This window comes from Entelurus aequoreus, linkage group LG26 (assembly GCF_033978785.1).
Source record: "Entelurus aequoreus isolate RoL-2023_Sb linkage group LG26, RoL_Eaeq_v1.1, whole genome shotgun sequence".
Classification (NCBI taxonomy): Eukaryota; Metazoa; Chordata; class Actinopteri; order Syngnathiformes; family Syngnathidae; genus Entelurus; species Entelurus aequoreus.
Window position 1 is genome coordinate 1,706,594 of NC_084756.1, and position 20,159 is coordinate 1,726,752.

Genomic DNA, 20,159 nt, shown 5'->3' on the forward strand with positions numbered 1-20,159 from the left:
CCTCAGGGGAGTTTTCAAACAGCCTGTTCCTCAAGGCCATTCGAGGGAGTCAAATCGTAGATTAAGATGTTGTTTTTTCTTCGAGCAGTCAAAACAATGACATTCCTGCTCTGTGTGCTGGCTTCGACAATTCCAATTTATTCTTTCTCTGCGAACTTCATCAAGATGGTATCCATTTTGCGATTCAAATCAGCAATGGCTCCCGTCTGTGATCCCACAGCACGACCCAATCCTTCCATTGCGTTGAACAGCCTGTTGGCCCCTTGAGTGGCTGCCATCGTCTTCCGAAGTTGACGATACACCAGAGCAATGCCCAGCCCAATCAGCAAATGCCCTGCGATCACAGCTCCAATTAGGTAGATGTCTTCCACGTCCTTGATGGAAAGGACTGAGAGGCACATGATTCTCCAAGTATTCCAGGAATCTCTCACGTACCCCGCAGCAATGGTTCCATCAGGGCACCCAGGCTCCCCCGAACCTCTTTTCCTTGTCGAAAAGAATGTGTCAATTGCGTCGAGAGTCCAGTTGATCAAATTCATTTTGATGTTTAGATTTGAGGACAGCTCAAGAAAAGAGGCTTCAAAAAAGTTCAGACAAGACAAGGACACAAGAGAGCAAGCAGGGAAGGAGGAGCAGGGAAAAATGCGACCACCCTCACCAAGAGGCAAGACAGAAAAAAAAAAAGGATGTGGCGAGCCACCTTAAATGGATTGGCAGACCACATGAATTGAATGATGGGACGGGCCACATTTAAATGATGTGGCGGGCCAGATAAAGTGAAGTGGCAGGCCACTTTAAATGATGTGGCGGGCCAATTTAAATGAAGTGGCCGACTACGTTGAATGACATGGCGGACTACCTTTAGTGACATTAATTAATTGAAGTGGCGGTCCACGTAAATGACGAGGTGGGCCAGATAAAATGAAGTGGCAGGCCAATTTAAATGACGTGGCGAACCAGATAAAATGAAGTGGCGGGCCAAACCTGGCCCTGGGCCCTGAGTTTTACACATGTGTCCTAAGGGCTTCACGGTGACATTTGCTAGGCCAACCAATGGCGGGGATGCTTGTAACTCAGATATTTGCTTGCAACTTAAAGCATTAGAATGATTTGAGACGCAGTTCTTATCTCAAAACACTCTTAAATCAAGTCAAGACTGTACGCACCTGAGCGCCCCCTGCTGACAAGTCCCCCTCCACACTTTTATCCCAGCAACTTGGTCAGGATGTGTCTTTAAATAGGACACGTGCTGTGTGCTGTGAAGAAGGCACATGCTAACAGGCTGCACCTCACTCCTAGTGCGGCCGTGACGTTCACTTCCATCCTCGCCTGCACATCCGCGCTGGACCGCGACCGCCTGATTTAGGTTGGAATACAGTTCCCATCATTCATGACTCAGCGTGCGGCATGGCAGTTTGCATTCGTTGCGGCGAGGCTATCTCGCGGTGACAAGCCAATTTACTGCGCGGCCTGTCGCTTTAGAGCTGTGAAGTAAGCACCTCTAATAAATCTTTTACCTGCCGGCTGTCCTCAGTTGTTGAAAGGATAACAGGAAGTTACACATGATGCCAACTAAAGTCACTTTGCACCGAGGACATTTTGTTCTTCCTCTATAGTGCAGGCAGTGTTTCAACACTCTTTTAACGCTAATGCCAGTGTAAAAAGAAGTTAGCGACTGGTCATAGTAAAAATAATTCCGGTGAATATCCCAGTGCGTCTTTCCACATTGAAGGGAATGTTTGCAACCTTTATGCAGCTGACAATCCATCCATCCATCGTCTTCCGCTTATCCTAGGTCGGGTCGCGGGGGCAGCAGCCTAAGCAGAGAAGCCCAGACTTCCCTCTCTCCAGCTAGTTTGTCCAGCCAGCTCCTCCCAGGGGATCCCGAGGTGTTTCCAGGCCAGTATACTTTTAGTCCTTTTTGTGTTCCGATATATGGGAACTAGGGGCTACAGCCTTCAGATTCCAGGACCATTTTAGCTCCTACTCTGAAGCAGGGTCTAAACGGAGTCCCATAGGAACTAAAATACGTAGGTGTTTGGTGATTTGGTTGAACTGACGGAAATGCGCTTCTCCTAGCCACAACACAGACCCGCCATTTTTAAAAAGTCCCACAGAGTTGTTTACGAGATCGCAACAGCAACAGGAACAATGGACACAGCTAGCGATAAATGGATCGACAAGGAGGTCAAAGCTCTCCTATTGCACAGAGGAGATTCAGTGGGGGTTTAAAGGCTTGCAGCGGGACATTAAAATATTCGGTGTGCTCTTCCATTCACGTCAAAATTTACTCTGGGGAAGGGTAGTTCCTATAACCAAACTCGAGTATGAAAGATGTCAGGTTCAAACACTGATGACATCTATTAAACAAGACAAGAAGCAAGAATTAAACAGAGACAAAATTCAATTTGGCACAATTGAGGAGAGTCACCTGTACACTGTACCCTTGCACGATGTCTCAGCACGCTTTGGCGAAAGATTTTACAAGTCCTCCTTTATTTGACTTTCCCTGACCATATGACCACAGCTGCTTCCAGAGGGAAGTGGGTCGTAAACAGCATTGCCTTTGGTTACAGAACAGTTCAAAAGAAAAGGTCGTAAACGAGTTCAAAAAGAGGTTCGTAAACGAGTTCAAAAAGACGTTCGTAAAAAAAAGGGGCCCGCATCACTGCACATGCCGCACCGATCCGCCTGTGGATCTCACCATCCACTCTTCCCTCACTCGTCAACAAGACCCCAAGGTACTTGAACTCCTCCACTCCCCAACCCGGAGACGGCAGTCTATCTTGAAGCGACTGGGATGAGAATTAGCACCTCCAAGTCCGAGTCCATGGTTTTCGCCCGGAAAAAGGCAGCTGACAAGAGGACGTACATTTTGGAAAGTGTTGTAAGTATTATATGACCTGCATTTTCCCGCATTGAGCCCCTAAAATACACCCCACGTAACACACCTGCACATGCTGTGTTTGTCAGCTAATGATAGCAATGTGGCAGAGTTTAGCTACTGAATTGATTAACGTGGACCCCGTCTTAAACAAGTTGAAAAACGTATTCGGGTGTTACCATTTAGTGGTCAATTGTACGGAATATGTACTGTACTGTGCAATCTACTGATAAAAGTCTCAATCAATCAATCAACGTTAGCTATCGTCAAATGTACATGCTAAAGCAGGGGTCGCCAACCCATCAATCTTTGGGACCCGACTGGTCGATCGCGAAAATATTAGAGAAAAAATAATGTATTAATATGACATCAGTGTCACCCCCACCTTGACTCTCTCTCTTCAGCCTCTCATAAGCCGTCTCGACACTGCGGACACATCCCCAGCCGAGCCCGTCTTGCAAACGCGCATGGCATGATGCGCACACAAATCTTCGACTGTTGCGACACATCGGACATTTTCCAGTATCCGACATCAAACAACTCCTCCCTCAACCAAGAGTCCATGACCATTATCACTCGCCTGCGACGGGAAGCCAACAAGCCAGATACTAGAGTCCGTGAACATTGCTCCAAAGTACGGTTTTTGGGTTGATTTATTGTGAAAACAAATGTAAATATTGACATGGGCATAGGCAGTATTATATGATAAGACAAGGCAGCGGCTGAAAAAGGACTAATCCCCTCTATCACACAGGAAAAACCCGTAATTGTACTACTTCCGGCGCTGACGTAGGACAACCATGTGATTTGTGTCCCGTAAGTGACCATACGATGAACAAATATACTACAGTACTAAGACTATAGTGGCCACAAACAGTTAGCTTTCACAGCAGGGGTGCCCAAAGTGCAGCAGAGGGGCCATCTATGGCCCGTAACTCGTTTGTCATTGGCCCTAGGCACATTACAAAAAACACCAGCAAAAATTGGGAAATCAGCAAGAAACACGATGCCGATAATAACAGCACAAAGCTTTGTCTTAAAAATTACATACATATATACACACATATACACACACATATATATATATATATATATATATATATATATATATATATATATATATATATATATATATATATATATATATATATATATATATATATATATATACACATACAGTACATACTTTTTTTTGTATTTTTTTTTACATACATATACACATATATATATACATATATACATATATACATATATATACATATACACATATATATACATATATGTATACATATATACATATATACACATATGTATTTATACATATACAGTATATATGCATATACATCAGTGGCGTGCGGTGAGGTTAATGTCTGGTGAGGCACTGCATCATCACAGTCAGATTTACAAACATATGAACCCTAAATAGTATCTTATTCACCATGTGATTGGCAGCAGTTAACGGGTTATGTTTAAAAGCTCATACCAGCATTCTTTACACAACTGTAGCACACAAAAAAGCACATTTAATTAAAAAAAACATTATTATGGTCTTACCTTTCTTGCTGGACATCCACACAGCCAGCCTTTGCGTGTGTACCACGCCATTTGAAAAGAACGGGTCTTCTGTCCCGAAGTCAAAAGCAAACCTTTTAGCTCCGGCGTTGGTCTACCTTTAATTATTACCTCCTGCTTCGATTGAAAGTCCAGTTTAGAAAACTGTTTTATTTTACATATGTAATCCTCCATGTTTTTAATAAAAGTCCAGGCGAGAGGAAATAAACAATCGCTTGCAAACTTTTTTTTTTTCCTTTTTTTTTTCTTCTGCGGCCGAGGAATGATCTCTGGGATCACTACCGCCCTCTACCACCAGGAGGCCGGATTACTGCGAGCCTCAACCAGTACGTCTTTTGCAGCAGATTTATGAATGCTCAGCACAAAAAATATGTTACACACATACAGTTTTTGACAAAATACACTGTACATTATATAGTTCAAAGTTCAAAGTTCAAAGTCAGCTTTATTGTCAAACAACTGTTTGTACAGGACATACAGGTGGACGAAATTACGTTCCTCTCACATCCACGGTGTCTATAAATATAAAGTGTAAAAGAAGAATAAAAAAGACAACAATTTAAACAGTCGCATGAGGGGGGGGAAAAATATACAGGGGAAGAAGATATTACCAGAATATCTATAATATCTATCTATTGTATATACTGTATTGCAACGTAAGTATTCAAGTATTCAGATGGGAGTGCAAAGTGCAATGTAAACAGTGTAAACAGTTAAAACAGTTAGCAGCATTTTGAGTCCGGAGTAAAGTGGCTAAGTGATAGATGGTGTGTGTGTGTGTGTGTGTGTGTGTGTGTGTGTGTGTGTGTGTGTGTGGGTGGGTGAGTGGGGGGGGGGGGGGGGGGTGTAGTGTCTCAGTTCACAGTTCAGTCCTCAGCTAACTAAACTATGCCATAGTTTATTAGCTGATATAATTCATATAGCAATACAGTCTCACTGCACAGCAGCTCAGCAGTTAGTCGAGTCATTGTGCACAATCCATGTTGAGGCACAAATCAGTGACGTGCCTCAACTGGCTGCTGATCACCGCACCGTCTCTTCTCAGTATTTGAACGGCAAATGTGAAAATAAAAATACAAATAATCAAAAACTGGTGAAGTTAAATGGAAAATAACTTTAGTATAATCACTGGATACATATAACAATTTAATTTTTTTTTTTTTCTTTTTACATTTTTTTTCTTTCCATGATGGCAGGGGAGGCCCCCCTCTGCCTCTAGTGTCTGCACGCCACTGATATACATATACATATATACATACATATATATATACATACATTTATATATATACATATATATGTATATATGTAAATATACATAAAGTATATATATATACATATATACACATATGTACATATACATATATATACATATATACACATATGTATATATACATATATATACATATATACATATATACACATATGTATATATACATATACATATATATATATGTACATATATATATGTATACATATATATGTATATATATACATATATGTATACATATATACATATATACACATATGTATATATACATATACATATATACATACATATATATGCAAATATATGTTTATATATACATTCATATATACATATACACATACACATATATATATACATACATATACAGTATACATATATACATATACACATACACATATATATATACATACATATACAGTATACATATATACATATATATATATATATATATATATATATATATATATATATATATATATATATATATATATATATATATATATATATATATATATATATATATATATATATATATATATATATATATATATATATGTATGTGTGGGAAAAAATCACAAGACTATTTCATCTCCACAGGCCTGTTTCATGAGGGGTTTCCTCAATCCTCAGGAGATTTTAATGGAAGCATTCACATACCATGGCTTATATAGGGCACAGAGCGGGTGGGTACAGGCAGGCGTGGGGGCGTGGTGATTGACTCATGTGTTACCGAGGAGGTGTTTCTTTCTGTGACGGCTTGCTGATACAATTTCGCTGCGCTTGTTGAGGGATGACAACTCATATATATATATATATATATATATATATAGCTTTATCCAACAACACTAACAGTTGTCATGCAACGCAGACAGTTAGTAGCATTAGCATACCGCTAACAGTAACAGTTCAACAGTAACAACTAACGTAGTAACTTAGGTAAACTTCCAACCCTGACTGACGCCTGATTGGCTGCCACAAACAGGTGTGCTCAGGTTGCCGGTCAGGGACAGGTGAGGAACTAAAATAGGAGCGCTGGACAGGAAACAACGGTAAACTAAGGAAGAGAATACAAAACTAAGGAAATATAGTCAGATCTGTGTTGACAGGTCGTGACAGCCAAAGCCTTTTCAAGTTTTAGTCTATTGTTTCCGACTTTTAAATCTCTGATGCACTATTAGAGGCTGTACTCGTGTTAAGGGAGCAGCGCTCAGGGTGTTTTACGCACGAGACAGCCGTGAGTCTCTTCAGGCTGACAAACACTTTTTATTCTATATGATATAACATAGGAGGTTGCCTACAGCCACAGCTGTCATCGTCAATGTTTTTCACCCAAGCCGCAATTTGCTTACGTAGACCACGCAGTTAGCAACTGTAGGCGACCTGGAAGTTAATTAATCGGGGTACTTGTCATTGCTCACATTGAGCGCGTCGATATGTCGGTGGGGAGTGACACGTGGGTAAAATACCCACCGACCCAGGCTCTGATCACATGCTTGATATTACAGGTGGTCCCTGTCGGGTGACTTTGACTCGGCGAAGTCGAGGCAGGTGTGAGGAAGACAAAGAGGAAGACAGGTGCGTGTTTTCTTATTTGAGTCATGTCATTTATACTTTGGAGATTGCCAATTTCTGAGCCTGAGCCTGAGTGCTGCTGTCCATGGTGCTGAATATGAGACACATAAATATTGTGTGTGTGTGTGTGCGTGTGTGTGTGTGTGTGTGTGTGTGTGTGTGTGTGTGTGTGTGTGTGTGTGTGTGTGTGTGTGTGTGTGTGTGTGTGTGTGTGTGTGTGTGTGTGTGTGTGTGTGTGTGTGTGTGTGTGTGTGAGAGAGAGAGAGTGAGAGATAGACTGGTGTTCCTTGGTCAACAAGGCAATCTGAACTACACACGCAGATGAAATGTGCAAAAATGACAGCAACCTCTAAAGTGAAAAGACCGGAAGCTGTGCAAAAATATGTTTTAAAAGACGCAAAAGGTTGCGTTTGTTAGTGTTCTCCTGTGTTTTGTGTTCGTTCCTATCCTGCGCTCTTATTTTGGTGGCACTTGATGTTTTTTCGTAACCGCTTTGCGCCTTTTCCCTCTCACATGTTTTCTGTTTGTGACGAGCACTATTTAAGTTGAGCTGGCACCACCATTGGTTTGTCGGAACATTATTCTCTATTCTCTATTACTGTTTCATGCTCCGCTCGTACTTTGTGGACACCGCCTGCTCTACATTTCCAAGTAAGTGTTTTCGCTCCGTTACGGCATTGTGTTTTGTTTGTTTGTTCTTTCATAGTCTGGCCCTTAAGTGCACTTCCCTGCTGCTCTCGCCTTTTGTTTTGGCTGTTAAAATAATGAATACCCTTTTACTGCACTTGTTCATCTGCATCTTTAAAATCACTACAAATTCTGCCTCGCTTGTCAACGCTTAACAACGCAGAGACGTCTCATCTCTCATTAACTCCACAAGTGCTTTTTTCTTTTTCTATTTTGACTTTTGTGCGTGTTTTTAAATGTCAGCTGCTTGAGAGTAAGTAAACCTTACCCCCTGGTGCCTTAAGAGTCGCGCTGGACATAGAGCTGACAGCACACTGTTTTAGCTCATTAGGTAGCGTGCTCAAGTCGCATTCAAGGCACCCTGGTTCAAGCAGCTTTCACACAGCACCAGAAATGGAACTTCATAAAAGACATACTAATTAATTTGAACAATTAAGCTGAATGCAAATTAATATTGTTTAGTTTAATTTTTGTTGTTAACGATACTATTTGTAGAGTATCACAATAGGGGTCTCCAACCTTTTTCCTTCTAAGGGCTACTTTTACAGTTTGTCGAGCCAACTCCTGGAATCAATTCCACGTTGATTGCGACGTAACAAAGAATTGTGCTTGACTTGGTACGTGCGCACACTTTAGTACATCTGAATTTTTACTGGCATACATACTTTTCTGGATTCGGACCTACGTTTGTTTTTAGTAGAAACGCCACACAACACTAGTTACAATCCCGTAGGCACAGGACATTGAAACATTGTTGAAAACTTGTTGAATTAGGTCCCGATGTGAAGCAACTCAAACATAATGTTGAAACAACATGCTTTTTCACGACGTTTAATCAATGTTGGGTTCTGACATTGATTTGACCATTGAATTTTGGTAATTTCCCAACCAAAATTCTACAAATACAACATTGAAAAAACATTCTTTTTGATGACGTTTATTCAATGTTTGGTTGATAGATAGATAGATAGATAGATAGATAGATAGATAGATAGATAGATAGATAGATAGATAGATAGATAGATAGATAGATAGATAGATAGATAGATAGATAGATAGATAGATAGATAGATAGATAGATAGATAGATAGATAGATAGATAGATAGATAGATAGATAGATAGTGTAGTGGATTGTCCGAAGCTTAAGCAGGCAACAAAAGTAGTTTAGTACAACAAATGTATTATTTATTTAATTCTACGACATACCCTCCTTCCAGGGTCCTAAGACCCTGGACCAAAACAATTTCTGACGTAGACCACTAACTTAAATCTCTACCACAGATAGAGGCAAAAACCTCAATGTTTTTATATGAGGCAAAAATTCCGTCTATGACCCTCCTTCAGAGCGATCGCTGTTACCAGCCTGCAGTAAAACCATCTCACAGAACACAATTAGTGGCCTACCCTTTGATTTAGTAAAGGAATAACAAATACTTTGATCATGAACATAATTAGATGAATGTATATAGACTTATGACTGTAAGACATTTGCAAAAATATTTTTTTCCGGCATTTGCAATGAATGTAGTTACCAATATTGTTAATTACCAATTGATTTTGAACACACAACTGAATTTCGTATGAGTCCATGTTCGATTAGTGCTCGTATAGATGGCTAGGTGGTGCCTCAGGCTGGTGGCCTGCCGACACCTCGTTGGGCTTTTGGCTGCCTTGGTGAAGGAAGAGATCCACTCAAACAGTCTGTCTCTGTCTCTTCTTGGGGTGTGGTTCAGTCCATTGGGCAGACTGTTTAATGGCATGTGCGCGCTGGCCGCTTTGGGGAAAATTGAGGTAGAGTTGGAGCTGTGGGGGCTTTGGGGAAGGCTGGGGATGATATGGGGTGTGGGGCTTTGGTCCAGGCCCTCGGCTTGCTTCCAGGCCTCCTCGCTGCTTCGGCACTCCCGACACCTCTTCTCACAGCTGCTGGAGTCCCGACGGACACATTGGCTGGCAAGGTGTTGTCTCTCCTCTCGGTTCCTTCCAGTCAGGTATCCGGTGTTGGTCCTGGATTGGCTTTGACCGTGCCCCTCTCAGCGAGTGCAAGGGAATCTGGAGTGGCTGCTTTCATCCTCAAATCTGCACGGAGGAACTGGCACACAAATTCTACATTTTGCAAACATACCATTTTGGTCTCATGGTCTTTCCGCCTTCCTAGGAAGCTGCTGGTCCTGGGACTGAGGATGATAGCCTGCTTCCTTAAAATGGGTGCCGTTGTTTGACCTACTCTTTTTGGGGAAACCATGTCGGGATATTAGATAATTCACAAAACATTTACCGTAATTTCCGGACTATAAGCCGCTACTTTTTCCCCTCATTCTGGTCCCTGCGGCTTATACAAGGGTGCGGCTTATTTACGGCCTGTTCTTCTCCGACACCGACGAAGAGGATTTTGGTGGTTTTAGTACGCAGGAGGAAGACGATGACACAATGATTAAAGACTGACTTTTCATATACCGGTAGGCTGGTTATTTTGATAACGTACAGGCGAGCACTTTGTATTACTTTGCACCGTTGTATTATTTGTACTCTGCACGAATGCTGTTCGCCATGTCAAAGATGTGAAAGTTTGATTGAATGATTAAAAGATTTATTGTTAATAAATGGGACGCTTTGCGTTCCCAAACAGTCATCTCTGTCCCGACAATCCCCTCCGTGGTAGCAGGAACCCCTATATACTACGGTAATTACACATCAAAACCCTGCGGCTTATAGTCGGGTGCGGCTTATATATGGAGCAATCTGTATTTTCCCCTAAATTTAGCTGGTGCGGCTTATAGTCAGGTGCGGCTTATAGTCTGGAAATTACGGTAATTACTGACTTGGCATCCTCCTTTGAGGTTGGGGTTGCTTCCGCCAACCACTGCAATTGTCAATCTAAATTATTACGTATCATTATCCTTGATCCTTTATTATTGATCATATCGATTAAATAAAACCTCTACACGCTCAAACTTGACCCAATCCAAACTCACCTCCCCCCTCTGTCCCTGAAACAGGGACAGTGTTAGTCGTAGTAATAGTAATAGTAGTAGTAGAAGTGGTAGTAGTAGTAGTTTCAGAAACATCCAAGAAAAAGAAAAGGCAGCTGATAGTCAAGTGCAGCAAGAACAGAGGCGGAGGACAGGTCATGTTTGAGGTCACTGTTCGCTTTTGCAATAGTACTTTGATATTTTACAACACCTAGTGAATTATTGTGGCCACAATAATTCACTAAATAGTTTTATTTAATTTAGTCTATCTATGATGGGACAATGCACAGAAACATTAAGTTCAGAAACAGATATGTTCTGTACCAGATTATATCTAAATAGCTACTTTCCATCTGTAGTCCCTGGCTACCTAAATTAAAGGGATCCAAAAATCAAGCAATAAAATTATGACACTAATTAATCATAATAAATATATACATTCATAATAATCAATAATTAATCAAAAAATAATCATACTGTAGCATGTAATCAAATTTAGGAAAGTCATAAAATGCCTCTTCATGGACACATTCTTAATATACAATACAACCACACCTTATTTACGTCATCACACAAAGATAATACATGCTCTTGTTCACATCTGTCATCATTCGTAACAACAACCAAGATTTTAACAGCCATACCTCACAATTTACAACAAAAATGCTCTCATGGATAAACATACTACACATTAAGTTGATGTGTCAACATAATGCCCCTCTTAGTGACCTTGTGAGCAGCCTTGATTGCTCCAAAGCCACTTTTTAACTTCAAATTTTCTATTCCTTTGGATATAACGGGGAGAAGGCTAATTGGTCTATACTTGTTGATGTCTTGTTTATTTCCTGCTTTATGGATTTAATTATAGTAGCAGTTTCTCGACGTGGTAGGGAAAGTGTTTTCCATTATTGATTTATTTATCAATTGTTGTTATACGAGCAATAATACAATCCTTATACGTTTTTAGGAAGATAGTGTCCAACCCGTATATATATATCTAGATCGTGAGTCTGATAATGCAGCGAAGATTTTGTTTAACTTGGTTTCATTTGTTAATTCTAAAATTAGTCCATCCTGAATAAATGACAATTATTTGCACTGATTTTGAGGGACTTTTTATTCAGGGTTTGTACAGACTAGATGAAATGTTCATTAAAATTATTACTTATGTCCTGACTGTCTGCAATAGTAGCACCATTTAATATCAATTAAATTTGATTGATATTTAATGTTATAGTGTTGTTTCTTGTTTGCTCTCTTCCCGTAAGTTTGTACCTGGTTTTCCATAACTGTCTAATGTTCCCTTTTGCAGCTTTGATTAATTCTAAGTGAAAGTCAGCCTTAGACTTCTGCATAAACATTGTAACTTTGTTCCTCAAAACTTTTAAAATCATACGATCTGTATTTAGACCTGTTATAATTGCTCTTATGAGAGCTGAGTCCCGATGTCTTTATTAGAATCCAAATTGTTTTATTAATCCAAGGTATTTTTATTTTAGCACTCCTCTTTCTGGTTTTGTATTAGTGTATTTACAGATGTTCTCTTTGATTTTTGTCATCCAATTGTAATTCTAGTAGGGCTGCTTATCCTTTGTGTCATGTAGAAGCCGTTTAAAAAATCCTTAAGTTTCTTTCTACGTGTTTTATTTAACCAGTCCAGATTAACGTCCCCCATGACGTTCACTTCTTTCATACTGTGCTGTTTGAGGATGTCTGAAAATGAATCGAGAAAAATGTCTTTAGCTGTGGTCGGTCGGTATACTACAATTACCTTGAAATACATTTCTGAGGAAAATGTAATTTAAATTTTCAACATACTCAAATTGATCTACTTTTAATGTTTTCCCTTTCATAAATCATAATTCCTCCCCCCTTTGTCACTCGATCTGTTTTTTTCTGTAATCTTATACCCTGGGACATTAATTAGAACAAAAGGTGTTGTGGGTTTAAACCATGTCTCCGATAGACAAAGGTTCCTGTTGTAGAAAGTGTAATGATGCGGCCACGTTTGTTACTGAATACTTTCTACAGGCTTCTGTCTCTAAGCGACTTTGTGTATGTAATAAGCAACTACAATTATTTGATATGCTTAAATTTTGTTATTTTAGCTCAGCTGTTGTGTAGCTGCTAGCTCCTTGTAGCCTAAAGCAGGAATGTCCAAATTGCAGCCAATAGCTATGTTTTTAACAGACAACGGAAATAATTAAAATGTGGTATTTGCGTATCGGTCCAATCAGCGGCAGCTACGCCCTGTTTTAATCATTCGACCTAAATCTTTATTTTCGTAGGCAGGACAGAGGACAAGGGAACAATGTGGGACAGCAATTGTCCATCCTATACCATGCTAATTGTTGTAAGGATAGTTCACATGAGCGGCCATACCTTGAGTCCCACCATATATAAGAGTCAAAAGGCTCCTATTATGAATTGTCTAATTGGTGATCATACACTTTGGCGGTTTGGGTAGCAGGGCACACGGACGCACCTCAGTCAGCCAGTGCTAGGACAGTTGGAGCAGTCCCCGTCCGCCATTCGTTCCTGGGAGGCGTCCCCAGTAGTTGTCAGCTGATGTTGTGCTGTCAGGCAACATCAGGAAGTTCCTTCTGTGCGGTATTGAATTGTCAGGGCACAGTTCGTAAGCAGGTCATTACAAGGTGTGTGCAGGTTGACCACAAAGGAATGCTTCAAAGATTGTGTTGAACATTGTCCGTTGACACTTATGTCTAGCAGGGGTCTGTTTGTATCCTGCTGTTTGTCCTGCTGTGGGCGTCCTCTGTCACACCTGTATTTTTCTCCTCTTTTTAACACTTTATATATCGGCTCTTATTCTAATTATTAATGTAGGCTGTTATTTGTAATTATTATTCAACACTATTCACAGCAAACAGTTGTAAAGTTATAGTTATTCGCATTATACTCTCAAAATCTATAGCTAACTGAAAGCTGTTGAGATTTGGTTTGCCTCCTTCATCTCAGTGGCCTAGTGGTTAGAGTGTCCGCCCTGAGATCGGTAGGTTGTAAGTTCCCGGCCGAGTCATACCAAAGACTATAACAAATTTGGGAGCCATTACCTCCCAGCTTGGCACTCAGCATCAAGGGTTGGAATTGGGGGTTAACTAACCAAAAATGATTCCCGGGCGCGGTACCGCTGCTGCCCACTGCTCCCCTCACCTCCCAGGGGGTGACCAAGGGTATGGGTCAAATGCAGAGGACAAATTTCACCAAACATAGTGTGTGTGTGACAATCATTGGTACTTTAACTTTAACTTTAACTGTATTTGGTCATGCCATTATCCTCTTTTAGCTCACCATCGAGAAGTATGGTGTACTGCAATGTCTAAATAAAAATAAATGACTCCAAATTAAAAATGTCAGACTACACTTCAAAGCTAACTTACTTTTATTAAATTTATTTCCAAACTCACCTCCACCACAGCAGACATCTTCCTCAATCCTATCCCAATACTCCCATAAATTAGAAAGGTGTTTCACAATAGTGGTTAAGTAGTTATTTTAAGTAATAGATCTCAATATGGGGAAATTGATAAGACTAAATTTGCCCTAGTGTGGGAATGTTGTCTGTCTATCTATCTGTGTTGGCCCTGTGATGAGGTGGCGACCTGTCCAGGGTGCAAAGTCAAATTGTGAAACAAAAATAAAGTTGAATCAAGTGGAAATTGACAGAGTATATGAACTACATTCTTGAGAATAGTAATTGATCATTAATATGTTGGAAGCCGCATATTGAACATATTAAAGAAAAATATCCAAATCCATTGCCATTCGGTATAAAGTAAAACACATGCTGAATAAGAAATGTCTGCATATGTTGTGTCATTCATTTATTTATTTATTTTTCCATATGTAACATTGTTTTGAAGTTTGGGGAAATGTTTATAGAAGAAATATAGACCCAATACTTAAACTTAAAAGGCTCATTTCAATAATACACAAAGCATTATTATTATGATCCTACCAATCCATTTTTTTTTTATAAGTTATAATGTGTTAAATGTTCAGATAATCTATTTTTAAAACAATGGCAATTATGTTTCGAGTAAAGAACAACAGCCTTCCAGTTTGTAAATATTAAATAGACCCCCCTTTTTTTTAGACCAGTTGATCTGCCGTTTCTTTTCTTCTCTCCTCCTCTCCCCTATCCCTTGCGAGGGGGAGTTGCATAGGTCCAGTGGCCATGGATGAAGTGCTGGCTGTCCAGAGTCGGGACCCCGGGTGGACCACTAGCCTGTGCATCGGTTGGGGACATCTCTGCGCTGCTGACCCGTCTCCGCTCGGGATGGTTTCCTGTTGGCCCCGCTGTGGACTGGACTCCCGCTGATGTGTTGGATCCACTGTGGACTGGACTTTCACAATGTTATGTCAGACCCACTCGACATCCATTGCTTTCGGTCTCCCCTAGAGGGGGGGGGGGGGGGGGGGTTACCCACATATGCGGTCCTCTCCAAGGTTTCTCATAGTCATTCACCGACGTCCCACTGGGGTGAGTTTTTCCTTGCCCGTATGTGGGCTCTGTACCGAGGATGTCGTTGTGGCTTGTACAGCCCTTTGAGACACTTGTGATTTAGGGCTATATAAATAAACATTGATTAATTGATTGATTGATTGTATTCTTAGCTTATTTACATTATGAGGGGGAAAACTATCATATACGGGGGATATTGATTTTTGAAATAGGTAAAAAAATACAAATGTATTTCAGTTTCAGGAGTTAAATGGTGGACCATCCTCAGTGATGAGCTGAACACAGGTAGTTTTTTGTTATGGTTTAAAAACCCTTGAACTGTGAAATGTTTGAACATTACAAAATATAGTAACAATTATTTTCATCTTTTAACGTTGATGTTCCAGGTAATCTAATGTATAGGATAGGCAAATATAAGCTTTGGCTTCCGCCTATTCCTTTTTCGGTCATCCTTTTTCTTTTATTTTCTTTCTGTGTGTAAATGTGTATGAATGTTAATTTGTCTAATCTGTACTGTTAAACTGCTCACACAAAAAAAAAAGTTGATGGTTGATTATATGACCAAAATAAACCTATTTCATCTATTCATTCATTATCTATTGCACTCATAGTTTTATTCCATTTTGCATGTAATTATTCCTATTGATTTCTTCCCATTTCACTCAAACAACTAAACAAACAAATAAACACACTTGCAGCTAACCACAATGAACAGCATACCATTTACGAATACCTTCATTTGTCACTTTCTCATCTTTTCTTCACTTTCGTTTTCCTTTACAAACAACATCCTGTATCCATCTCTTCCTTACACTTCACACAATGTTTCTATTTTCTGTTCTCCTAGAACCATTCAAATAACATAAGGTTATAAACATCCTTTTCCCATATTTTCTCAAACCATCCTCTTCACCCACAATCTTCCTTCATCGGCTCTCTCTTTCTCTCTCTCTCTCTCTCTCTCTCTCTCTCTCTCTCTCTCTCTCTCTCTCTCTCTCTCTCTCTCTCTCTCTCTCTCTCTCTCTCTCTCTCTCTCTCTCTCTCTCTCTCTCTCCTTCCTTCTCTCACAATACAAACACAATAATCCAAAATAATCAGTCTTATAAAATAATTTTAGCTTTAGATATGATTTAGGGCAGTGGTTTTCAACCTTTTTTCCCAGTAAAATAAAGAAATAAAATACATAATAATGTCATCAATTTCTGATTTATTAAATTGTATAACAGTGCACCATATTGCTCATTTGTTGTGGTCTTACTTGACTTATTTGGACAACAAAAAAAGATATAAGAATAACTAAAACGTTTTAAAAATTAAACAAGTGATTAAATTATAATAAAGATTTCTATACATATAATCAATCATCAACCTTCTTTGGATATTGTAATAGTGATCCCTCTGGACTTGTGAACTTAATTCTAAATATTTATTTTGTTGAAGTATTATTCTATAAATATATTTATAAAGGATTTTTGAATGGTTGCTATTTTTAGAATATTTAAAATCTCACGTACCCCTTGGCATACCTTCAAGTACCCCCCTTTTTGTCCGGGCGGAAACACCATACCCTCCTTTGAGAACTACTGATTTAGACTATAAAAAATCCTTTGTCCCACACGCCATTAAACTGTACAACTCCTCTCTGGGGGCTAGGATGACAGGGGATGCAAAACAATAACAGTGCAATACTTTTTTATATCATGGTCGTTAATGCCTAGTTTCCCTTATTTTACTGTTCTATTTTTATTCTCATAGTGATATTTTTTCTATTTTGTTTCCATTTATACCCTTATTAGTTACTGTTTACTTTTTACTTCTTCTTCTTGAGGGAACTCTCCTGAAGGAATCAATAACGTGTTATCTGTCTATCTATCTATCTATTGTCAACCCGAGCACAATTCATGACGTCTCGTCCTTGTAACACTGGACAGATTTCTTATCCCGCAGACATTTATTTCCATTTAGTTTTATTCTCTACATGTAATTCGACATGCACCAATGTCACATAGAAATTTGCTTTCTTTGTTATTTATTTACATTATTATTTCTGGTTTACTTGCTGTCTGTTTACTTAAGTTCTCATATTTTGGTCTGTCTTCCTTCTGATTAGAATTTGTTTAACGCTTCTCTACGTTTTGTTTTGACTACGGTGCTGAGTCTGGCGTCTCTTATCTGTACTTCTTCAAACTCCATGTAGCACAGATGTTTTTAGATGTTTTAGAATATAAATTAAAATTTTACTTCATCGTGATTATTCTTGAAATAATAAAAATGTCAATATAATTAAAGGCCTACTGAAACCCACTACTACCGACCACGCAGTCTGATAGTTTATATATCAATGATGAAATCTTAACATTATAACACATGCCAATACGGCCGGGTTAACTTATAAAGTGACATTTTAAATTTGCCGCTAAACTTCCGGTTCGAAACGCCTCTGAGGATGACGTATGCGCGTGACGTAGCCCGGGGAACACGGGTATGCCTTCCACATTGAAGCCAATACGAAAAAGCTCTGTTTTCATTTCATAATTCCACAGTATTCTGGACATCTGTGTTCGTGAATCTGTTGCAATTATGTTCATTGCATTATGGAGAAAGAAGCTGAGCAAGCAAAGAAGAAAGTTGTCGGTGCGAAACGGACGTATTTTTCGAATGAAGTCAGCAACAACAGTACACAGCCGGCGCGTCTTTGTTTACATTCCCGAAAGATGCAGTCAAGATGGAAGAACTCGGATAACAGAGACTCTAACCAGGAGGACTTTTGACTTCGATACACAGACGCCTGTAGAGAACTGGGACAACACAGACTCTTACCAGGATTACTTTGATTTGGATGACAAAGACGCAGACGTGCTACCGTGAGTATGCAGCTTTGGCTTCTAAACATTTGATCGCTTGACCGTATGTGCGCAACTTTTTTTTTGCGTATGTACGTAACTTTTTAAAAATATATAAGCTTTATGAACCTTGGGTTAGGTGAACGGTCTTTTGGGCTGAGTGATTGTGTGTGTTGATCAGGTGTTTGAATTGTATTGGCGTGTTCTATGGAGCTAGGAGCTAGCATAGGAGCTAGGAGTTAGCATAACAAAGACGTAGGTGTTTTTATGCAGGATTAATTTGTGTCATATTAAATATAAGCCTGGTTGTGTTGTGGCTAATAGAGTAAATATATGTCTTGTGTTTATTTACTGTTTTAGTCATTCCCAGCTGAATACCAGGTACCGTGAGTATGCAGCCTTGGCTGCTAAACATTTGATAGCTTGACCGTATGTGCGCGTCACGTACGTAACTTTTTAAAAATATATTAGCTTTATGAACCTTGGGTTAGGTGAACGGTCTTTTGGGCTGAGTGATTGTGTGTGTTGATCAGGTGTTTGAATTGTATTGGCGCGTTCTATGGAGCTAGGAGCTAGCAGAGGAGCTAGGAGCTAGCATAACAAACACGTAGGTGTTTTTATGCAGGATTAATTTGTGGCATATTAAATATAAGCCTGGTTGTGTTGTGGCTAATAGAGTATATATATGTCTTGTGTTTATTTACTGTTGTAGTCATTCCCAGCTGAATATCAGGTCACCCCGGGCTCTCACAGCATCTTCCCTATCTGAATAGCTTCCACTCCCCACTAGTCCTTCACTTGCACTTTACTCATCCACAAATCTTTCATCCTCGCTCAAATTAATGGGGAAATTGTCGCTTTCTCGGTCCGAATCTCTCTCACTTCATGCGGCCATCATTGTAAACAATAGGGAACTTTGCGTATATGTTCAATTGACTACGTCACGCTACTTCCGGTAGGGGCAAGCCTTTTATTATCAGATACCAAAAGTTGCGATCTTTATCGTCGTTGTTCTATACTAAATCCTTTCAGCAAAAATATGGCAATATCGCGAAATGATCAAGTATGACACATAGAATAGATCTGCTATCCCCGTTTAAATTAAAAAAAATCATTTCAGTAGGCCTTTAAATAATCAATTTACCTTTATTAAATTAAATTGTATTTAATGTGTTTGCTATATCATTATTAATTCAAAGCTACAATGTGTTCCAACCTATGATGTGCGTGTGTGTGTGTGTTTGTCTCAACTTCCACACAGGAACTGGATGGATCAGATAAGCAGCAAGGCTGTTCAATACAGTATATTACACACATAATTAATGACTAATGAATTTAACAATGCTTCAATGTCCCAGTCCAAATGTATGTATTGATATTTAAATGTTTATTTATTCATATACAGTATATTTTATTTTTCCTATTATCAAAACCAACCTGTCAGCACTCTCCTCAGACTGAGTACAGCTGTCCACTATATATATATATATATATATATATATATATATATATATATATATATATATATATATATATATATATATATATATATATATATATATATATATATATATATATATATGTATATATATATTTTTTAAACCTAGCTCAATGCTAATCTAGCTCAATGCTATCCTAACATTGTCACTCCTCTTCGAACCACGTCTCGTGCAGCTGTCACTTACACAGCCTCGTCACAATGACACACTCTTATCTCAAAATGTCTCCCAGCTGAGCCTTCTTTTTCTTTTATATGCGTCATACACGCACACACACACAGACAATTCGCCAGAGAGCGAGAGCCTCAGAGGGGCCTTTTTCCGTACTCAAAATCTCAGTGCCTTCTTACAACTGTAATATCGCACAGTCTCAATCACCAGC